Source organism: Galeopterus variegatus, unplaced genomic scaffold, assembly GCF_000696425.1.
Source record: "Galeopterus variegatus unplaced genomic scaffold, G_variegatus-3.0.2 Scaffold817, whole genome shotgun sequence".
NCBI lineage: Eukaryota > Metazoa > Chordata > Mammalia > Dermoptera > Cynocephalidae > Galeopterus > Galeopterus variegatus.
In genome coordinates this window covers 357,120-381,995 of record NW_007726928.1, presented here as the reverse complement: position 1 = coordinate 381,995, position 24,876 = coordinate 357,120, and the positions used below count along the sequence as shown (strand labels likewise).

The following is a 24,876-nucleotide window of genomic DNA, read 5'->3' as shown; positions in this document are numbered from 1 at the left end:
TTAAGAAAATAATGTGAATGTCTTATGATCTTTTTGTTTAAACATGATTCGTATTAATTTGTCATCCTAATAAATAAGCCATAGAAATTGTGGAAGTTGTCAACATTAAGATGGAAATGCCTTAAAAAACAAACCCAAAGCAAAATCTTAGGGCAGAGTGAATTTTCCAGATCTTTCCATCGAGTTATAAAGCAGTGAGTCATGCACTCTTTTTGCCAAAGGGACTTGAGGTTCAGTTGGTTTTAAACCTAGCTGGCCATGTCTGCTTGTGGTCCTTAAAGATTTTTTACCTGCCTCTAAATCTCTGTTATGAAAATATTTCATTATGGCAGGTAGCCTTTTTTTTATTTACTTTGCAAAGAGAGAAGTAGTTAAGTTTGAAGTGGAAATTCTTTGCCACTCTTCTTATGTCTCCTACTATAAAACTTATTGTTCTTGTGAAGTTTCTATATTAAAATAAAATTAATGGTATATAGTATTAATTCTGAAAAGAAAAAGCAAACCTATTGTTCTCCTGAAGGGGCTTAGTTTTAGGGTGAATCCCAGTTTCTGAAGACCAAACATTTTGAGAAATCCGTATTTCATCAAGAAAGGTGCTATATTTCATAAAGTTAGTTTGACTAACTGCAGTGAAGGCTTTTGGGATTGTTCTAGCTTTGTTGCTGGTTTTATATGACACTGTAGCTAGTCATTTAAATGACTTATTTTAACTTCTGCTATGTATTTAATTTTTAACCTTGGCACAGCGGTTCCAGATGTTAGTTGATATTTGTAAAATACATAATATTCACTGGATTCAGGCATCATAAGTGCTTATCATTTTGATTTATTGTTTTCTCTTTAAAAGACGGTGGCTTTTGGTTGAAACTTATCTACTTGAGACTAGTCTGTGCATTTGTCAAGGACACTTCTGTAGTCTGTAAAGTATTGTCATTTAACATTGCCATAAATGCTTCTTTAGAACTTTGTGAATATTGAGCTTGGTACTCATTTTCATTTGTTTCTATCATCTGCTTTTTGAGGTAAATTGGTATTTTTATGGATGAGATCTAAAATTTAGAAAATTTCTTTCCCTTTAGGTCATATGTTAGCTTAGTGGACAGAATGAGGTATAGTCACTGAACCACTTGGGTATTGTCTTGTGTGATCAAACATTCCTATTTCTTTTTATAGCTATTGGACTTATCTTTGTTAATTTCTTTCTTTTCTATAATGGTGAAAATTTTATCACCTGTATCATTTAAATTGGCATTTATTAACATAAAGTCTTGTATTGTTGACTATTTTGCATGCATAAGGCTTTACACATTTGAGTAGGGACTCCCAGAAAGTGCCTGATACTGCTTTACAGGTAATAATAAGCAAATAAATACTTGTTGCATTTGATTGAATGCAGGGTTATGTGAAAGGAAACGTGCTATTATTTTAAGGATCTTCATAATAGCTAACTCCAGTGATCTCTCGAGAATTAAGGTAATGGAGGGAAGAGTGTTTATTATTCCTCTATAGAGATTTTATGTTGTCCCAGGAAACAGGATTCACACTTCTACAAAATTCAACTATGAGAAGTGAATTAACTGGACAGATTACCTGTGCATTTTGATTATCTCCTTTTGGGGTTCATATGTTGACAAAAATTGATAGTTAACTGAGACTGTAAGAAATGTTCAGACAGACCGTCTTTTCACAGTAGTGAAATTAAGAATCTGGGAAAATTTAATTTTTGAAAGCATTGTAGAATGTTTTATGTTTATTAAGATTTTGGACATTATGGATCTATCCATTTTTAATCTATGGCAAAGACAGAAGAATATGTTTTATTATTCTTGTGTTTTGTATGCATAAGGCATACCTTTTATCTCTTCATCTTTCCATATTAGTATTTTATCAAAACTATGCTAACTATAAAAGAAGGAAGGTGAAGATAATGAGTCAGTTGTATTGATTATTTAGTTTTTTTGGTTAATTATTTTTTAAGAGTGGAGAAAGACTATATATTTAGCATTATCAGAGAAAAATAAGCTGTTGACTAAAACCATACTCATATGAATATTTTAGATTTTAATCCTGACTGCACAGTTTACTAGCTATGCACCTTGGGCAGGAGCTTCACTTTCCTTATCTATAAATGGATGATGTTGACAGTACCTGACTCATAGGATATTTATGACTATTAAGGTCTGTAAATCCTCAGTAAATGTTTGTTTAATTATTAGGGACTTCTTTTTGTTTCTTTGGCAGCTGGCAGGTATGGGGATCTGAACCCTTGACCATGGTGTTATAACACCACATTCTAACAAACTGAGCTAACCAGCCAGATTTAGGTACTTTTTCTAAAGGGAAGAGAATTAGTTTAACATATGGTTTGACCATATAACTATGCAATCACTAATATATTAATATAGTTCTTACAGTTTTAAGTATATTTCTTTAAAATGAGTATTGGGGATTCTTTCTCCTTTGGTAACCATTATGTGTATTTGAAATCAGTGATGGCTTCAGAACTTCTTAGTGGGCAAGAAGGATTATGTAAATCAATACCAAATGGAAAGATTCAGGTTTTAACTATAAAATTATATCATAAATAAGCATTTTATTTAAACTGCAAAAGTACAATTTACATTTATTTTAACAATTAGAAAATTTTTGTTTAAAATTTTAAATGTTATTAAATAGCCCCACGTTTTCCCTCTCTTTTTAAATAAACTTTTTATTTTGGAATAATATTAGATGTACAGAAAAGTTATAAAGATAGTGCAGAGAGATCTTGAATATATCCTATGCCCAGTTTTTCTCCTTGATAACACCTCACCTTTCTGTGGTACATTTTGCAAATTTAAGAAACCAGCCTGGTATACTACTATTAGCTAAAACTTCAGATGATTTGAATTTCACCACTTTTTCCATTAATGTCTTTCTGTTCCAGATCCAATCTGAGGAATCACATTACATTTGGTTGTCACTGCTCCACAGTCTCTTCTGGTCTGTGGCAGTTTCTCAGTCTTTCTTTGTTTTTCATGACCTTGACAGTCTTGAGTAGTACTGGTCAGGTATCCTGTAGAATGTCCCCTAAACTGGGTTTGTCTGATTTTTTTTTTTTTTTTTTTTTTTTTTTTTTTTTTTACCGGGGCTATGAGTTTTCAGACAAAAAAAAAGAAAGATGCTACAGAGATGGAAGTACACTTCTCATCACATCATATCAGAGGCTACATGATAACCACAAACATCGCTGGTGATGTTAACCTTCATCACTTGGTTAATGTGGTATTTGCCAGTTTTTTGTACAGTAAAGTTATTATTTTTCCTTTTCCCTACTTTATGCTTAGGAAGTGAGTCAAGTTCCACTCCTGGATGGGGGAGTATTTTCATATATTTAGAATTTTGTAAGACAGGTTTATCTCTTATCCTCAGTCTTTAAAACAATTTACATCTGGAGCTGGCTGCTTAGCTCACTTGGTTAGAGTGTGGGTGTTATAACACCAAGGTCAAGGGTTCAGAAGTTTTCAAGGAAGTCTTCGTAAAGATGTTAGTTGAACATTTTTGAAGAAAGCTTGTCACATTGGTTGGGATTGGTGGGAAATATGTCCTAGGTAGAGGGAGTAATTTGTATAGTCTCGTAATTACCTCTTGGTGAGTGAGGGAAGCTCCATATAGTTCAGTGTGGCTGGAGTGACATATGAGAGTAGAGGAGTGAGTACTTACCTGATCTGTCCTGTAGAGCAGGGTGGTACATGGACCATCAGCATTGGAATTACCTGTTAAAAATGCAAATTTCCAGGCTCCATCTTAGACTTATGCAATTAGAAGTCTATGAGGTGACACCAGGAATATCTTCATTTTCAACAAACTCCTTAGTAGATTGTTTTTGAGAACCACTGTTTTTTGCCCTTGGGGTACCAGTGAAAGATTTTAAGTTATGACCAGTGACATTATTAGATTTGTCTTTTAGAAGGGCAGTTGTTGAGGGCTGGCCAGATATCTCAGTTGGTTAGAGCAAGGTGATGATAACATTATGATCAAGGGTTTGATTCCTGTACTGGCCAGCCACCAAAAAAGAAAAGAAAGGCAACTGTTAGCATTGTGGAAAGATGGAAGTGTGGAACCCAGTAGACCCATGAGGAGACTATTTAAGTGGAAGGATGGGTTGAAAGAGTGGATTTGAGAGGGATTCATTCAGTATGTATAAAATTAATTGGATATAGGGAATAAGGGAGGTAAGAGATGAGAAAAGTGCGGAACTGACTCACTCATATTTTTCTGTTTGGGTTTGGGCTATTGAATGGTGTTATGAAGGGATAGAAAGTAGTGAGGAGAGGACCAAGGTTGGGGAAGGTTTTTTTGGTTATTGTCTTGTGTGTGTGTTTTAATGGGATAACCATTAGGTGTATAGAGACTGGAGTTCCAAAACATTTGGTGTTTTATATGTCTAGCCACTGTAATTGATAACAAAATTTTTGTTTATTATTGCTTATTAACCTTATGAGGCCTTAAAAAATTCATTCTTTCATCAAAATGTATGCAGTGCATTCTGTTAAGGAGCTGTGCTGAGGTACAAGAAGGTGCTCCCGCCAGACGGGACAGCAGGAGTAGTCATAAAGGTCACAAAGTGGGGAGGAATAAGGCTTACAAGGAACTTACAAGGAACTCAGTGTTCCTGGAGTGTGAGCAAGTTGGGGCTTGATTAGAAATGAAACTTGAAATGCAGACAGGGGCCGGATACTAATCAAAGACCTTATAAAACTATGTCAAAGCATGTGGACTTTAGGGAATAGGGAGACAGCCTAATATGGTGGCTAAGAGCACAGACCATGGAGCCTAGGTACCTGAGTTCAGCTTCCAGCTCTGCTGTTTATGGAGCTCTGTTTTATTGGGCTAGTTATTTAAATTCTCCTAGGTTGTTGTGAGGATTAAATGAATATTTGTAAAGCACTTAAAATAGTGCCTAGCATATAGTGAGTGCTGTATAAATATTTGTTAAATGAATAAAAATATGAAGCAATGAAGGGTTTTTTTTTTTTTTTTTGTCTTTTTCGTGACCGGGAAGGGGATCGCAACCCTTGGTGTGGTGTCGCCCGCACCGCGCTCAGCCAGTGAGCGCACCGGCCATTCCTATGTAGGATCCGAACCTGCGGCGGGAGCGTCGCTGCGCTCCCAGCGCCGCACTCTCCCGAGTGCGCCAAGGGGTCGGCCCATGAAGGGTTGTTTTTAAGTAGAGAGGTGATGTGGTCAGATTCTGTATTTTAGATAGATAACCCTGGGGGCTGTGTAGCAGCAGATATAGGTTAACAGGCCAAGACTGGATTTAGGGAGACCTGTTGAAATTAGTCCAGGTAAGAGATGTTGTGAAGTGTGGTAGTAGTAGTGGTAAGGATGGACAGGAGAGTAATTCAACAAATATTGAGGAAGTGAACTTGGCAGGACACGGTAATTGATTGGATATAGAAGAAAGAAAAGAGTCAAGGTTGACTAACTCTCACATAAAGTATTATATCTAACATTTTTAAAGCAATTTTCTTTTAAAGAAGTTTGGATCTTTAGTGATCTTCTATGCTAGCAATATTTGATGCTTTTGGGGTAAATTATGATGCTTCCTTGAAAATGAGATCTAAAGGCCTGAGATAGTTTTTAATCTCTAAATTTATGGGCCCTTGCTGTTTTTCTCAGTAGGTGGAGATAATTTCTCTTTAAGGATATACCGTTTTGCAGGAAACTCATTTAGTCCAAGTCCAAAGAACCAGAAAGCTCAGGTAATGATTTTACTGTGTTTTTTTTTTTGGGGGGGGGGGAGGTGTGGCTGGCCAGGATCTTGGTGTTATCAGCACTATGCTCTAACCAACTGACCTATCTGGCCAGCTTAACAGTGTTTTCATGTTACATCTTTGTGTTGAGATTTGTGATTATAAAGATAATAGCACCGTGATAATACGGTAAAATTTTGAAGTGATTGCTGAATCTTTAAAGACCAATTAAAATTTGTTAATTCAATTTTTTCATTGTTCATTCATATATGGTAAATTTGGATACCTGGAATATTTCAGCACCTATTTGTATTCCTTGGATAAATCTTAGCTCAGTGTTTCTTGATTTGTCAACTTTTGATTGAAATTGGACAATTTGAACTTTCTTGAATTTGAATTTTCTCTGGATTCTTAATAAAATAATTAAATGGATAGGAAATTCAGTATACTCATGTTTTGAATCTGCCTCCTGAGTTGTTGTGGTGCACACTGTGTATGATATCTGCCACTTAGGCTATTGCAGGGCCCACCAAATCTCTCCCCTAAAGACAGTTGAGTGTATAACACCAAGGTCAAGGGTTCAGATCCACATACCAGGCAGCAAGCAAAAAAAATAAAGACAGTTGAGAGATGATAAGTGAACTGAATCTTGAAGAATTAGTGATTGGAGTAGATGTGGAAGAAGGTTGTTTTAAGTACAGAGAACAGCAGCAGGCAGGCCCAAAAGAAAAAAAACTATTATGTGTATGCTGGTAAGTAGTTTGGAAGAGGGGATTGTAGGATATGAAGCTGGAAAGGTACATATGAGCCTGATTGATAGAATTTGTACATTATATTCTATATAGCTTGTAGGCAATTTGGAAGTCATTAACCAGTTTCAAGCAAAGGCAAGCAATGTGTATTTTAGATAGTTTATGTGGGTGGCAGTGAAGAAAATGGATTGGAGTCGGAGGTCACTTACATGTTTTCAGGAAAGAATGATTAGTGCTTGAAATAAGACAGTGACAATAAAGGTTGACTGGAGAAAGGTTTAGGAGGTAGAATTGTGAATGAGTAGTGTGCTGGGGAGAGGGAAGTTTAAACAAATCAGATTTGTGGCTTGGGTGACTGAGTGTAATTGAGAAACTGGGTGTCATTAGCCATAGTAGAGAATAAGAGGAATTCTTGTGTAAGTTGTTACATAAAGCAGCCAGATACATTTTCCTGAACCACAGTTCTCAAGACACTTTCTTGCCAAAAACCCATCACCAGCTTTTTACTGTTTTTAATGAGCTATGTAAAGAGCTATATGAAAATGCAAGGGCACAATGACAATACATATATAACAACATTTACATAGACTTTAGTTTAATCCTAAATGGGCACTCAAAGACTTTTCTTAATATGTCCTGGCCATGTCTCCTGTGATTCAGCCTTAGGAAGATACTTACCCTTCCTTATGTTGCTTTCACTGTATATTCTTCCCTCCAGCCCTCAATTATCTGTCTTCTGAATCCGCATATTAGAATCTTTTCCACACAGCCTTTCCTAGTTTTTTCCACCTGAAAGAAACTTTCCTCTGAATTCATAATTTTATGGTAACTGTTACTTTTTCTATTGTTATAGCTTATATAAAATGTTTTATTTGATATAGCAAATGTGTTAATGCATTTAAAGAGCCTAGGGACAGTACCTAGCATATAGTAAGAACTCAGTAAATGCTGTTTGTTTTATTAGAGTGATAATGAAGATGGTTGAGATGAGATGGTGATAATAGTAACGGCATTCTACCTTTCTGCCTCCTTGTGATGGCAAAACTGATTTGTTCTCTGTCCTTGAACACTAGAAAAGCAGTATCTTTTTTACTTTGCTTATGTATGTAAAAGTGAAATTACTATCTTTGTGCTACTTCATTAATCCTGAGCTGTAGTGAAGGAACTGTAAGGGTAGTCAAACCCATAACATTGATTATTTCAGTGAGTCTCACCACTACTGTTTGAGGTAAGTAGTATTAGTCCCTTTTTATAAATGGGTAAATAGGCTTAGGAAATTTGAAAATCTCCCCGAAGTCATTTAGTTTGTAAGCAGCCAAGTTGATGTTTGAACCTTGACAGTTTGACTTCAAAATTCTGCAGTGTGGCCTCAAAAGTGTAGGACTTATTCCTTCAGTGCTTTCACATCATTTATGTATCCAACTTGTTACCTGTCAGAGGGCCTATCATGGGATCTGTCCTTAATCAGAAAAGTGCTTTTTCTTTTAAATTTTATTTTACATATTTACAGTTTTATTTATTTTATTATGGAATATGTTAAACATGCAGGAAAATTACCTGCAGTAATACGAGTATAATGGAATATCCATATAACTGCTACCAGAATTGACAGATGTTAACATTTTGTTATATTTTAGAGCTTTTTTTTTTTTTTTTGGTAAAGAAATAAAGCATTATTACAGTTAAAATGGATGTCCCTTCTGTGTCTCTTTCCTATCCCATTCCCCTTCCCAGGGTAAAGTTCCTTTTAAAGTTTGTATATGTCCCTTTGTTCTCTGTTTTTATTCTTTTACTATACATATATGTATCCATAAACAATGTATAGTAATGCTTTGTAAAGTGTTAGAATTTACACGAATGTTATCATACTGTATATTATTCTATAGCTTGGTTTTTTCACCTAACAAATTGTTTTCTAAATATATGTAGATCTGGTTTATTGTGTTGTGTTATTTCTTTATGATTATTCCATAGTTTCTTTATATCTAGACTACAGAAATGGACATTTAGTTCTAACTTTTCCCTATTCAGACAGTGCTGTAGTGAACATGAAGGTGTTTGCAGAAGAGATGATATAGTTTGTTTATTTGGTTTTGCATTGCAGAATTTATCCTCAGGTTAATTAAATAAAATCTTGTTCTTTAGTAAATGTTATGTTTTGAATTGAATAAAGAAAATGGATAATATTGTCGGCTTCAGTTTTAGACCATAAATTTCTAAACTTTGGTCCATTTTCTCTCTGTCTCTTCAACTGATCAAACAACCTATATTTATTTAGTACCTAGCCAGGGGTTGCATACTGGCAGCCTGCTGGCGATCTCAGTTTTAAATATATTTCTCTTAGCCTTGCATAGTCAAAAAATGTTTTTGACTTAATACTTAAAAATTAGCCATTTTACATAAATTCTTTATTTTTGGATTATCCTGAAAAAGTAAAAGCTTTGGCAACAGGAGGGGACCCACATTTTCCCATGGCAACAGTTGACCCAAGCTGAGTCACAGCTGCCCTCCTTTAGATGGGCATAAGCTCTCCTGTGAAACAAATTCCTACAACTCCCCATTGTTGTTTATTATTGCCCTTGTATCAATGTTTATAGTGGAGAAATACTGCCCTACTGATGATGATTTATCGAAAGTGAGGAAAAAGTATAGCTAGACAACTGTAATACTCAAGAAAAGTAGAAGAGAGCATATTTCTCTGGAAATTAAGAATATGATAAATATATGAACAAAATGAGTTATGTGTGGAAAGATGACAACCTTGATGGCTTAGCTCATTTATATTACCTGCATTGTTCTCTATAAACATGAGTTTGTTATCCCTACATTTATGTGCAAGTAACTGTGAGGGCTGCCCCACAGTGCAGTTGAAGATAAAAAAGATAAGAAAACAGTGTGTAAATCTTGAAGTGCAAATCATGTGCAAATGCAAGATATCTATCTTTTTAAAAAATCTGTTATATACACACTTGAACCAGAAAGGTTTTAAGCAGGAGGGTTCAAAACTGGTGTAATCTCAACCATCCAACCTTTCTGCTCTATTTTTATTAAGTACCTTATCCAGAGACTGCAAATGAACGGTCCAGGATTTGGATTGCAAACACGTTTTTTGTCTGTCTGCCTGCTTGGTAATTTTTTTTTTTTAAACCAAAAAATAGTTCATAGCACAATATTTAAGGAATTCCAAAGCATGCTTAAATTTATAAAAAACACAACATGCTTTTTAAAGTTACAATTTGTTGTACATGGTGACACCTTTCCTCTGAACAGCCCCAGCCTGAGGACTCTATTTTGTCAGGAAATTTTTAATAGAAACTAATAACTCAAAATCATTGAATTTTCTATACCCTCTAAAACATTATCCTTCAGGATCCTATTACAACCTGAGACCACCATATAGAGATTCACCTGGAACTTTGAATCAATAAGTTTGTTAGAATAAGGCTAGAATGTCTCACATTACAGTGTAGTAATTTTGTTTTTAATTGAACTAACTTTGAAAACTCAGTTCTACCACTATTATTTCTAGCTGGTTCACACTTTCACCTGCCTAGTCTCTATAAATATTTGATTTGTAGCTCCTTCTTTAAGGCAATTTATAAGGATGCACAAAGCTACAAATTACCACAAATTAAAAGTGAAGAGAAAGAAGAAACAAAAACAAAGGGTAAGGATAAAGTCGTATCAGAAACCAGGCCAAAAAGTTGTATCGCAATTTTCTTGCTATAGGCAGAGCACAGATTTAACTCTGAGCTTTCTAGGAGCCAGCAGGAGAAAAAAACCTGGTAGGTTATTTTCCACAGTGTCCTTAAGATAAAAACAAACCAGTTAGTTCAAAAAGATAAGTAACCACTTGGCACCATCAGCCTAGAATTTCTCATAAGGGTCCTCAAATAGGATTATGGTATAATTATTATTACTTCTTCAACATCTCTAAGGCAGATAGATGTCTAGTATTTAACAGATCTTAGGGAAGACCAACTACATCAGGAGTCAGTCTGAAAGAGTGAATTGTCTGTTCCTCGGTGTCTGACCAAATGGATATAGTTTCCCTCAACCTGGCTTTTGATGTGTGTTGAGATTAACCTCCTTGGCAAATACCTAAAGTGTGGATGTTCCATACATCCAATACAGACCATTCATATGTAGGATTAAAATTTAAAATTTTTTTTTGTAAGAACCAAGTTTTACTTGAGATAGAAATTTTGTGAGTGCCTATAGGTTAAGATTCTTCTTAAAAAATGATTTCAAATCTGCTACATCCTTGTCTTCTGTGTAGCTTGAAGGTGGAGAGAGCATATTCTTCCAGGGTATCCAAAAGGGGTAAAATCATTAAGAAACAGATATAAAGAAAAAGTAGGCCAGGACACAACCCAATTTTAAGCTGCTGGAAATTAATTGCTCCGGCAGAGGTCTGTTCCCATGGATCAGGACTCATGTTAGTTTTCAACGTAGATAAATGTAAGGAACTACAGTTTTTATTCGTGTCTGTAATAGGTATGGCTCTGTGCCTTCGTTCTTTTGGAGTGCGCAAGATTCACCTTTATTTAAAAACGTGGGCTGGCTGGTTAGCTCAGTTGGTTAGAGCACAGCCTCGTAACACCAAGGGTCAAGAGTGTGGATCCCCATACTGGCCAGATGCCACAAAAAACCCACCACAAGATTTTTTTTTTTTTTTTGACCATACTAGATCTACAGCTCCTTTATCTTGTTACCTTCACTACTCCTCTTGAATTCAGTTGAAACCACTCTGTTTTCTTACTGATGACTGCCCCTTTTATTTCTGAGTTTGTTATATTTAGCCTCAACTTTTTATCAGTACTGTATTTCCCAACTGCTTAAAGTATTTTTGCATTTGGATATTTTGTCATCTTTTTTAGTCTTTCACTTTACAACGTTAACTTGGTCAGGCCTCAGCTAATGTTATATTTTTATCACTTCCTTTCCCATTCCTGCCCTCTCAACTCATTCTAACTAGATTGTGTGTTCCCTTAGTGGCCTGCATTTCATTCATCTCTTTGCCTTACAACCTCATAGCACACAGCCTAGCAGAATAGATATTCAGTGAATAAATATGTATAGTTCTACATCTTCAACTATATTGTAAGTTTTTTAGGGACATTAAGAAAAATTGCTTTTTTTTTTTTTTAAAAGATGACCGGTAAGGGGATCTTAACCCTTGACTTGGTGTTGTCAGCACCACGCTCAGCCAGTGAGCGAACCGGCCATCCCTATATGGGATCCGAACCCGGAGCCTTGGTGTTATCATCACCGCACTCTCCCGAGTGAGCCACGGGCCGGCCCGAAAAATTGCTTTAAAAAAATTTTTTTTTTCCTTTTTGTCTTTTTTACTGACCGGTAATGGGATCGCAACCCTCGGTGTCGCGCCCGAACCGGGGACCGGCAGCGGGACCGCAACCCTCGGTGTTGCGCCCGCACCCTGCTCAGCCAGTGAGCGGGAACCGGTCTCCACATAGGATCCGAACCCTTGGCGGGAGCGCCACCGGGCCGGCCCTAAAAATTATTTTTTAATTTATTTTTTTAACATTGCTTTTACGTTGTATGTTGCTTTTTATAGATGAGACGTATAGGTTAACTATGTGCTGATCTATGTGGAACACAGATATATGTTGTTTGGTATGAATAATGGGTACCTGGTAGATCCTCAGTAGATAAATTGAATAATTAACACTGAGAATGTAGTTATTTCTGTGTCATTTGCCTCAGTGGAGACAAACGTTGGTGTGGAAAATAATAAAGCAGAAGTCAGTTCAGTTGAAGGACACTGCCTGTTTTCCCATTGGGTTTTCATAACACCTGGGCAGTTGCCCTTGAATGTAAACAGGGGATCTGCCTGTAGAACCAAGTTCATACCCTAGAGAAGGCCATCTTCAAGACCAAGAGCAAATAGTGGACTATATTAAAAACAAAAACACCTTCACATAATTGCAGTTTGACCATGAAGCTCTTTTCAGATCATTCCCATTGCTTGCATCCTACTGTAGGCCTCTGCCATCTTCTACTTCCAGCCTTCCCTTGCTTTCATATATCCTACTCATTACCTCCAAGACAGTCACCATGACACACCAGCTTCAGAACATTCCTCCTCTTGCTTAAGATTTTCAGTAATTTCTCAGCCTTGCCAGTTAGCTCACTTGGAAGAGCTGATGCTGATAACACCAAGGTCAAAGGTTTGGATCCCTTACACAGACCAGCTCCCCGTGTGCCCCTCCCCCCCCAAGAGAATTATGGTGATTTTTGCATGGTTATAATTCCTTTAGGCTGTCTGCATTAGCATTCACCATTAACTTGTCAAAACACACAGGACAGGTATGTCTTCAATTATTGTTTGTATGATGCTTGGAAGTATTAGCAAGCTTTTTCCTCTTGTTTTAAAGCAGTCGGTTTGGTTTTTAGGGCCAGCCGGTGGCTCACTTGGGAGAGCGTGGTGCTGATAACACCAAGGCCAAGGGTTAAGATCCCCTTGCCGGTCGTCTTTAAAAAAAAAAAAAAAGATAAATTGGTTTTGTTGTTGTGACTTAGTTTTGACTTTAAAATATAAAAAGAATTAGAGGATTATTGTAGCCATGTTTGTCTTATTGTGACTTGAAAATGTAGCATTCATAAGCAGAAATCAGAAGAGCAGTATTCATGTTAGGTGAAAAGGTCTTTAATTTTTAAAGTCTTAGTGTAAAGTTGAGACAGCCATTTGATTTTTCTACAGGATTTGAAAATTGGTGTACTTTCTCTGACATACATTAATTAGTGTTCAATCTTTAAAAAGAAAAAGATTACATTGAAGCCAGCCCCAAGTAGCTGGACTTTGATGTATCTTTTTGGGGGGGCAGTGGGGTGGCTGGTGGGTACGGGGATCAAACCCTGGATCTTGGTGTTATAACTTCGATGTATCTTATTGCCCCCAGATTTCAGAATTTGGTTTTTGGAATTTTAAAAAAGGATGAGAATAAGGTGATACTGTGTGTCTTTACTTTTTGAGAACAGTAAATTTTTTTCTTAGTTTTACTATGATGCCTGCAGTAGTCATTTAGAAATACCAGATACTACTGATGGAGTTTGGATGTGTTGTCCCCTCCAAAACTCATGTGGAAATTTGATTTCAATGTGGCAGTGTTGGAAACTGATTGAGTCATGGGGGCGGATCCCTCATGAATAGATTAATGCTCTCCCTGGGGGAGGAGGGATAGTGAGTGAGTTCTCGCTCTATTAGTTCCCACGAGAGCTTGTTGTATATAGGACCCTGGCACCTCCTCTCTCTCTCTCTCTCTCTTGCTTCCTTCGTCATGTGATCTGCTTGTACCCGCCAGCTGCCTGCTGTTTTTCCGTCATGAGTAGAAGCAGCCTGAGGCCCATGCCAGATGCAGCTGTCCCAGAATCGTAAGCCAAATAAACGTCTTTCCTTTATAAATTACCCAGTCTCAGGTATTTCTGTCATAGCAACACAAAACGGACTAAAACACCTACTGTGTGTTAATTATCATGAATTTGGTAGAGATACGATGAAGAATATGTCAAGGTTGCAGCTTTGGAGGAGTGTGGTTGAGAAGACAACATCATGGCAGATAATTACAGTGTAGTATGAGAAGTGTTAAATATGTATATGTACCAGAGTACTATGAAATCATAGAAGAGGGAGTGACTTTGCTTAATTTTTTTTTTCAAAGCTATGTTAGAATGGTAAATAAAATCCTCAAGTTCTGTTATTTATGCTAGCTGCTGAGAGTTTTGCTAATGCTATTAAGTAGTAGATTGAACCTGTGCAATTGCCATTATTAACAATTTTATATGGTTTAACCCTAATGGTATTTTGGTATGACAATTAAAACAAGAAAATCAAACATGGTTATTATCTTTTGCCAATACTCTTTCCCAGTTGTTGAATAATTGATATTTCATTAAAATATAGCTTTGAATATTGAATAAGTATGCCATTTTGGGAAAACATTTTTTGAAGTTCAGCTTGATTTCTCTTTTTAAGAAAATAATGTATATGAAAGAATTTTATTAACTATAAAGTGCTATGCAGTTACAAATTATTTTATAGTTGCCCATAAATGTGGAAATACAGTTATTTAATTTGGGAATTCTTGCTTTCATACTTTGGTTTCCTATAAACATTTGTCGAATTACAGACACTGTGCCTAGTACTAGAGATTGAATCCAGTTTAGTATTTGCCCTGGGGAGGTCAGTCAGGTACCAGAGACAGCATGTGTATAGTTACAAAAATGTGGGAGGTAGTGCAGTATAGAATCAGTGATTTTTCAAATTTATCTTTTTTTTTTGCAGCTGGTTGGTACAGGGATCTGAACTGATGTTGTTTCAAATTTATCTTAACAGTGGAAACATTTCTTCAAAAGCTCTTATGCAGAAGCCAAATATGTAAACAGCTAAAAACTGAATACTGCCTACTTGGCCTCCGCTCTGTCCTCATGCCTACTGTTTGAAACCATTTGTGTGGGAATTAAAAACAAAGCTGGTTTGAATCCTGGCCCTGCCAATTTCTAGCTGTTTGACACTGGATACATGATCTAACAATGATCTTGTTTCCTCATCTGTTAAATGTTAAATTAGTGTTCTAGCTGGATGTTGTAAGAATTAAACAATGTAGGAAAGGGACCTGGCATGTAATGGCATTCAGTAAGTGCTAGCTATGAGGATTACATGTACATGACACAGTGAGACTAAAGAAGATATACCTATCTGCCAAGAGGAATGGAATGGTCAGGGAAGGTTTCACAGAGCCTTCTGATGATGGGCTGCCTTCGGGCTTAATCTTGAAAGTGAATGGAAAATTGACAGACATGTGGATTAGGAACATATATCCAAAATAAAACATTTTAATGAATACTTGGGAATGTGGACTGCAGCCTCTTTATACCTTTCTGGAAATATATGGCTTTACCTGACTACTAGATAGCTTTTCTGTACATTCTTTTGACTCACACTTATAGTGTTAGGCTGGGTCAGGCCAGGGTGAGAGGTGCTAACTTTCTTAGGCTAATTAAGTTAGCTCTTAAACTAAAGGGAAAAAGTACTCTAAACCTGAACTTGTATGCTGTGTATTGTTCATAGACAAGTTCTCCCTAAGTACAATTGCATCAATGTGTTGAAAATTAGTAATTTTTATGTCCTCCTCTGAGGTCTTAGGTAGGTAAGTATTTTTGCCTGAGATTCAACTTAATGGGATTACTGCTATGGATAAATTTTTTGCAGGTGGATGATACATGTATTTTGGATTTGTTTTTTTTTTTTAAAGATGACCGGTAAGGGGATCTTAACCCTTGGCTTGGTGTTGTCAGCACCACGCTCAGCCAGTGAGTGAACCGGCCATCCGTATATAGGATCCAAACCCATGGCCTTGGTGTTATCAGCACCACACTCTCCCGAGTGAGCCACAGGCCGGCCCTGTGAGAAAGAGCTAGAAAGTTAGCTTCTAGGAAAAGCTGGTGAATCATAACTGGATACTTTTTCTACCTCAACACTAAAGGATCATTCCTCTTTTATAACAATCAAATTTTAGGCAGACATTACAGTGTTATAGGTTAACACGATGATGAGGAATTAAACAAAGTGGAGGAAGTAGAGAACTAAGAACAATATACATACATCTATATAAAATCATATAGTACTTACATGTACCAGGCACTGTTCTCAGCATTTTACATCCATCAACTCATTTAATCTGCATGACAGTGCTGTGAAATAGGTACTGCTGTTATTAGAAGAAGCTGTATCAGATAACTTCTACATAAGGGGGCTTGCAAACTACAACTAGCAAGTCAAGTTCTGCCTACCACCTGTTTTTGTGTGGCCTGCAAGCTAAGAATGGATTTTATAATTTTTACTGTTTGAAAAAAATCAAAAGAAAAGTAATATTTTGTAAAATTTATTTGATAATTTAATAATTTATTTAAAATTACATGCAATTCTAATTTCAGTGTTCATAAAGTTTTATTCAAACACAGCAACACCTTTTCTTTTATATATTTTTTATTTCATTTGGGGGGGTGCAGCTGGCCAGTATGGGGATCTGAACCCTGACTTTGGGGTTATAAGGCTGTGCTCTAATCCACTGAGCTAACTGGCCAGCCCCCTATATATTGTTTATTGTTGGTTTCTCACTTCAGTGGCAGAATTGAGTAGCTGCTGACAGAAACTTGAATGGCCTGCAAAACCTAAAATACTTTTTGGCCCTTCGCAGAGAGTTTGCTGAACGCTGTTCTAGATAAAAAGAGAACACAATCAAGATAAAAGCAACAAAGGTAATGTAGATGTAAAAGAATATGTCTTTATGTTAGAACATACCAGAAAGACTAGATAGTTATATAATGAATAGCTGCTGTATTTTTTATTGAAGGATTTTTTGAAGTCTTTTATAAAACTTTAACTATAATGAAAAATGCTTACTTATTTCAGAATGTTGGGGTGGCCTCTTTTTCTTGTTATAATATATCTCCAGCATATATCTGAGGGGTTTTGTAAATATTTATTTGAATTTGAGTGACAGTTGTTGCAATTACAATTAAAATTTGAGTGCCTTGTCTTCCTAATCTGATTTTGCTCTTGGAGCCCAGATAATATTTTCTGCCACTGATGATTTCTCAGTTTCTTTTTCTATATAATTTTGCTTTTGACCTTTTAGTACTAGGTATGGTTTGTATCTTTGAGTGTATGGTTCTCTACTGAGGATGTGTATCAAAATTACCCGGAGAAATCGAAAAAATTCATGTCTCCTCAGAATTTCTTTTTCTTTTTTTTTTTTCCTTTTTGTCTTTTTTTTTACTGACCGGTAATGGGATCGCAACCCTCGGTGTCACGCCCGTACCGGGACCGGCAACGGGATCGCAACCCTCGGTGTTGCGCCCGCACCGCGCTCAGCCAGTGAGCGGGAACCGGTCTGTATGTGGGATCCGAACCCTCGGTGGGAGCGGAGCGTCGCCGTGCTCCCAAGCGGTGCACTCTCCAGTGCGCCACCGGGCCGGCCCTTTTTTGTCCTTTTTGAGACCAGCCGCACCGCGCTCAGCCAGTGAGTGCTGTGAGTGCACCGGTCATCCCTATATAGGATCTGAACCCGCGGCGGGAGCACTACCGCGCTCCCAGCGCCGCACTCTCCCGAGTGCACCACGGGCTCGGCCCTCTCCTCAGAATTTCTGAGGATGAGGCCTAGGCATGGTCATTTTCAGAAAGTACCTCAGGTGATTCTGCTGTGCACACTCCTAGTTAAGATCCATAGTTACTTTAGCAAATCCAGTTTTTAAAAAAAATACATATGTGGCATTTATTGTTCTGTTTCCCAGAGGTGTTCTCCAGCCTAAAGAATCACTGCCTAAATTGATGGAAACTTATAGAGGTCAGCTGCATTCACTTGGTGAATTAGTTCTCTCTTTTGATGGCACTCAGTTCATAGAATAATAAAATCAAAGTTGGAAGTTACATTCGAACAAGTAGTATAATTTAGTAGTCTTTGTTTTTATGAGCTATTTGACATCATAGAATCCCAGCGAATCAGAAAATAATGGATTTAATAAGATAGAAAACAATTTATAGGAAACCCAACCTTTTTTAGGATGAATAGTTTACATTCCGGCACCATTTTATTTTGTTAATGTTTCTACAAAAACTGTGGAACTTGTAGATCCCTTCTTCTTGTTTTTGTTTAATTTAAGTGTATTTTAACACCGAAGAAAGTTTGGAAGAAAACTTAACCCACAATCTCAAAAATCATATTAAAACAAGTGTCTTTTTCCACATTCTTTTCCACTATTTGTTTATAGGTATATATATTTGTGTCATACAGAACAACTGGTTTGAAATACAACATACTAGAAAAGCTGTATACAGCACAATCTAAACAAGTCAGAATTCAGTTTCTTTGGAAACTTCATGTGTTCAAAATGGCTTCATGCTGAAGTCAAAGAAGGAGGAAGCTGTCATTTTTTTGGGCAAGGAAGAAGTAGTCTTCATTCAGCTGGGATGAAGATTATGTCTAACACGTCTTTGATAGCTGTGCCATGGCATTGAGGATGAATCCAAATTAATGTCCTTAAAAGGAAAGCCAAGAAGTGATGATGTGGACAGGCTGAGAAAGAAAAAAAACAAAGAGAGAAAAGGGAGGGGAGGAAAGATCAGCAATAAGATGCTGCTTGTGATGGCAGTGTTGAGAGCAATGAAATAAGAGGATAGGATGAGTTCTCAGTTACCTATTTTGTTCCTCAGTAGCCCTTGTTCAGGCCCTTGTTTGCTACAGGGTGGGAAACAGTTTTTTACATTTGACAACCCTTGAAGGCATTATTAGTTTGCTTGGAGGGTACCCAGAGAATAGAATTTAAGCAGTAAAGGGGTGAAAAGTATTCATTTCTGTAGAGTTTAGTGACAGACTAAGCCTATAGTATAATAATGGGTTCTATATTATTATAACAGTAATACTGGCAGTCTGGGAGTATATTAGGGTTCTCCAGAGAAACAGAACCAATAGAGTGTGTGTGTGATTTGTATGTAGAGACAGAGAAAGAGAGAAATTGATTGGTTGATTGAAATTAAGGAATTGGCTCACGCAATTGTGAAGGCTGGTAAGTCTGAAATTGCAGGATAGGTGGACAGGCTGGAGAACCAGGGAACAGTTTATGTTGTAGCTCAAGTCTGAAGCCAATATGTTGACAGAATTCTCTTTTTTTCAGGAAGTCAATATTTTTCCTCTTAAGGCCTTCAAATGATGGGATAAAGCCTGCCCACACTATGGAGGGTAATTGGCTTTACTCAGTTAATTTTAATCAACTAATGTTAATCCTATCTAAAAAAAAAAAATACGTTCACAACAACATCTAGTGTTTGACCAAATATCTGGGTAGTGTTCACTACCAAGGTGACTAGCCAAGTTGATACACAACATTAACCATCACAGGGAGTATAATAGAAGCTATCTATAATATATATTCCAGTCTTCTAGTGAAAGACAAAGGGCAAAGCCAAAAATGATTGATCTCACAAGAAAAAAATGGCCATCTAGATATGACTTACATTGTGTTATTTAAATCTGTTTGATTTCAAAGGCCAACAACTGTTTCTACTTTGTTAATTCAGATTTGCAGTCTAAAGCTGTGAACCATCTATTTGCAATACTTCCCTTTAATATTGGAGTTACTAGACTTGAGACTGGTAGGAATGATTCTAAGTGGGAAAAAAAATGGTATCTTAATCTTTGGCCCAAGGCTAATTGAAAAATATAAAATATTTTTATATGTAAATTTTGGATGGGTGACTTAAATCTTATAAAATGAGATATGGTGTTTAGCAGTAAATAATAGAAAAGTGAAGAAATGGTAAGGCTGTTGAAAGAATTTTACAACTTTTTCAGTGAACTATGCCTGAGCCCGTTTCACTCCTCAGTGATTTTACTGTACTGATGAAGCAACCTGATCTTCTTTTGTTTTTGTTTTGGACCTGCCAATAGCAGGTCCAGGTGAATTGTGGGATTCCAAGCTGAAGCAGAATAAAAACAACTAGACATTTTAAAGTCTTGGTATTTGCCGGCCCGGTGGCGCACTGCTATAGTGCGCCGCTTGGGAAGCGCGGCGGCGCTCCCGCCGAGGGTTCGGATCCCACATACAGACCGGTTCCCGCTCACTGGCTGAGCGAGGAGCGGAAGCAACACCGAGGGTTGCGATCCCGTTGCCGGTCCCGGTCCGGGGGTGACACTGAGGGTTGCGATCCGTTGCCGGACACGGAAAAAGACAAAAAAAAAAAATAAAGGAAAAAATAAATAAATAAATAAAAATAAATAAAATCTTGGTATTTGATTAAAAACTTTAAATCATATAACATTTTCAAATTGTAGGGATGGAAAAAGTCTAACTTTTCTCATATTTTAATTGTTCACACAGAGCAAAGATGCTTGAGGAACATACAGTTAATATTTGTTTAATTTTGCCATCCTTATTTTTATCAGAAAACAATTTCAAGATTCTTGACGCATATCTCTGTAGTTAAAAAGGTGGGGAAATCATAAAGATTAATCTTAGGAAATGAAGTTAACTCTCAAAGGGTCTTTTATCCTCCTACATAATCTCACAGATTTAGACTATAGACTGGCATTTTTCAGAATATACAATGCAATGATTTCGTACGAAAATTTACTTTTTCATAACTTAACTGCATTGCAGTATAGCATTAATTATGTAATTAATTTTTTTTATCTAGAATTATAGTCAGACTCAAATATTGAGAACTTAGAGAAACTTGTCTTCTGCCATGACAAGGAGCATCATCTGATGCAGTGATGAAGAATTTGCAAGCATACTCAAAATACCCAGGACCCATTATTCAGATAATGAGAGATGTTCATTTTACCCATACTGTGAGGGCTTTGCAAGTCAAAACATGTGTATATGTTAGTTATACAGAAATCAGGATGATTTGGACAGTGCAAACAAAAGAGGAAAGGAGTGGGGAGAAGACTGCACAAGTGAAAAAAACATTTCCCGAGGGTAAGACCATGTTTTGGGAGATGATTGCTTCAGTTTTTATTTCTCAAAATTTGTAGTCATGTGACACTCCCCAGGAGATCATACACATTCTTCTACACTTTATGAAAAAAGCATCAAAAAGGAAGCCAATTTCAGGGACTTTTATAATAAAGCATGTCTGAAGTTCATTGCTGGTGTTCATTGTGCTTTAGTTGGGATTTCAAAAACACATTTAAAGCTTGGAACTGATGGCAGTAGATAACATATATGGTACTCCTTAGTTTATAGAATTTATTTACATTATTATCCTGCATAAAATCCTCACTAAACCCTGTGACGTAAGTTTCACATTTAAGTCCATTTTACAGTTGAGGAAACTCATTCTTAATAAAGAAACTGAGGTTTTAGGGAGGCTATGTGAACTTAACTTTTAAGTACTAAAACTTGAATCCTGAATTCTTTGTGATATGCCCCATAGATATGCCCCACGCCATGTTTTTATAAATACTACTTGATAAAATCCACCTGATTTTTAGTATGTTAAAAAGAAAATGAGTAATCTCTTCTTTTGATTAAATTTTACACTTTGTAGCTTGAAACTTTAGAGGTTCACCAAGCATTTGCCTTGTTGATTGTCTAAGCCTAATGTAAGATAGCATTGTACCTTGCTTTATGTTGCATTCAGAACATTATTGGAACTATAAGGGTCACCTTAGAAGAGAAGTGTACAGATTGTTTTGTAAATATCAGATTTCTACCTAATTCTCTTGAAATCTTTGTGACTGTATTGTAATCTACCTCAGTATTCTCTTATGAGGGTCCTTCAAAAAGTTCGTGGAAAAATAGAATTAAAAAATAACATAAATCTTTCAATGAACTTTTTGAAGGCCTCTCGTATTTTATGTGATTCTTTTTTGTTTGTCTAAAAAACAGATTATTGGGTGGGAAAAGTATGACATGGAAAGTGAAGATAAATAAGTTTTGTATCTAATGATGGATGCTGGTTATGTATGCTCTTTAAACTTTGGTCTGATTTTAAAAAAACATGTACAGCCAGCATAACTTAGAAAGTAGCTTTTAGTTCTCTAACCGAAACTGAGATCTTAATTCATTAAATTATAGACAAAACATTTTTTCACTTTTTAATTAGCTTTAAAAAAGATTAGCTTTTTTTTTTCCTTTAGTGTATTGTGTACAAAATCTGTGTAAAGATCATTGGATAAAATGGTTAAAGATATATATATATATTCGTAATATTAATAGTCATACAAATTAATAAAATATCTTTTGTTCCATTAGTGAATTTGAAAAAAAAATTCTATTTTGTGGAACAACTATACTAAAAACCTGATAATTTGCAGGGTATCATGGAATGTATAGTTTATTGGGGAAGTTGCTTAACAGACTCTTGAAAATTAACTGATCTAAAAAGGTAGTCAGTAATTCTTAGTTGACAGTAGTTTTTACCTTCATTGCTTTATGTGGAAAATATTTGGATTAGAATTATGAGCTATGTGCTATTCAAGCATGGTAGATAATCTTTTGGCCCTCTTTTTTTTTTTTTTCCCCTTTTTGTCTTTTTTCGTGACCGGCAACGGATCGCAACCCTCAGTGTCGTGCCCGTACCGGACCGGGACCGGCAACGGGATCGCAACCCTCGGTGTTGCGCCCGCACCTCACTCAGCCAGTGAGTGGGAACCGGTCTGTATGTGGGATCCGAACCCTTGGCGGGAGCGCCGCCACACTCCCAAGCGGCGCACTGTAGCAGAACGCCACCGGACCAGCCCCTTTTGGCCCTCTTTAAAGCTTTGTCAACTGACAATTTTTTTTTTTTTTTGTCTTTTTTTGTCTTTTTTTGTCTTTTTTCCGTGTCCGGCAACGGATCGCAACCCTCAGTGTCGCCCCCGCACCGGACCGGGGACCAGCAACGGGATCGCAACCCTCGGTGTTGCTCCCACGCCTCGCTCAGCCAGTGAGCGGGAACCGGTCTGTATGTGGGATCCAAACCCTCGGGCGGGAGCGCCGCCGCACTTCCCAAGCGGCACACTATCCAGTGCGCCACCGGGCCGGCCCCAACTGACAATTTTATAAGGGCAGGAACCAGTGGTAATTGTTAAATCACTGTGTAAGTCCTAGTGGCACTCTTTAACTTATTTCTACATGTAATGAAAAATAAATGATGATTTTCATTTTTATGTTTATGCATCTCTACTGTTAATGTGTGATTAGTTGTTTGTGTTTTTCTTCACACACATCCTTTATTTTCTGTATTTTCTTCCATTTTTACAAACCCCTAGTTGGTAGAGACCAGTGTATGAAATAGATTACTAAAGAACTAATATCTCATGAAGGTGGTTTTGATTAATGTGAAACCTACTTTGTTTAACACATTAAAACATAAAATGGGAAGAATTTAAATTAATAATTGATCATCATCTTGTGTCATGAAATTATTTTTTAATGCTCCGTTGTTTCCTTTCTCTTTTGTTTTTTACTCTTCCCCATTCTCTTTCTGTGGTGAGGTACTTACCCAAGTATTTTTTGTCTGAGGTGCTGCACTGGGAAGCAGATCAGTGGACATATTAGAATAGAGAATGCTTAAGAATTCTGCATTCCAAAGCATTCTGTTTCTAGTGCTTAGGCAACACTGATCTGATCTCTAAGAAAGTGGATATTGATATGCAGATGAATAAACCAGACTCCTCTTTGAAATATGTTTGTAAAATATACAAGTAGTTTAAAAGGAAATATTGAAGTACTGCCAAAATACATTTCAAAAATGATGTCTTCTCATTCATTATGTTGGCTCTGGAACGATTTGCGAACCTCCTTAAAAATGCATGTAGTATTTTATTTATCTTTATATGTGTTCCTTTGAGAGGAGAGATCTTAGCTTTCACCACCTTGTTAAAGGAATCCAGTGACCTCAAAAAAGGTTAAGAACTCCTCTAGCAAGTGGTATGAAAATAGATTATTTGTACTGTTTGTTATATAGATAGTTCATTGCAAAGTGGTAATTCTAAACCCTCTTTAACTCCATTTAAGGACCATGTATTTCTGTTGTCATGTGATAAATTGCAATTATGTGTTAAAACATTAATCAAGCTAAGAGGTAACTAAAGTAAATCTGAAAAGTTCTGTACATTCTCTATATTATGTTCTTAAAATAAGTATGATAACTCAATCACGTACTTATCTGATAGTAAATATATGAGGAGAATCCAAAAAGTTTGGGGAAAAATGGAATTAAAAAATAAAAATAAAGGGCTGGCCCGGTGGCGCACTGCTACAGTGCGCCGCTTGGGAGTGCGGCGGCGCTCCCGCCGAGGGTTCAGATCCCACATACAGACCGGTTCCCGCTCACTGGCTGAGCGGGGAGTGGGCGCAACACCGAGGGTTGCGATCCTGTTGCCGGTCCCGGTCCGGTACGGGCGCGACACTGAGGGTTGCGATCCATTGCCGGACACGAAAAAAGACAAAAAGGAAAATAAAATAAAATAAAATAAAATAAAAATAAAAAATGTAAACTTTATTTCTCAGCATAAGTGCCATCAAGTTCAAGACACTTTTGTAAGCAATGATACCAGCCATTTAGTCCATCCCTAAGGAACTGAGAGTACTGGGAATTTGACCATGTAAATGTAGTTTTTTTACATTATTAACTGAAGAAAAATGGATGCTCTTTAAAGATTTTTTAAGATTAGGAAACAAAAAGAAGTCAGAAGGAGCCAAATCAGGACTATAAGGTAGATACCTAATGATTTCCCATCGAAACTCTCACAAAATTGCCCTTATTTGATAAGAGAAGTGAGCAGGAGGGTTGTCATGGTCCCACTTATTTAAAATTTTCATTGAAAGCTCTGCTCTTGTCTGCAGCTGATCTAGGCACAACAGTTATGGCACTC

General features: G+C 36.8%; 1 protein-coding gene across 2 annotated transcripts in view; it reads left to right on the top strand.

Moving 5' to 3' along the window:
- The window catches only part of PAFAH1B1 (platelet-activating factor acetylhydrolase 1b, regulatory subunit 1 (45kDa)), an 83,395-nt gene that overhangs the window by 3,539 nt on the left and 54,980 nt on the right, over positions 1-24,876 (top strand). Inside the window, exon 2 of one of the 2 annotated variants that reach the window (XM_008572669.1) lies at positions 16,637-16,771. The exons of the other annotated variant lie outside the window; for it this stretch is intronic. The gene's annotated coding sequence lies outside the window, so the exon portion shown is untranslated. The remainder of the gene's footprint in view (positions 1-16,636; positions 16,772-24,876) is intronic. 2 annotated transcript variants of the gene reach the window in all.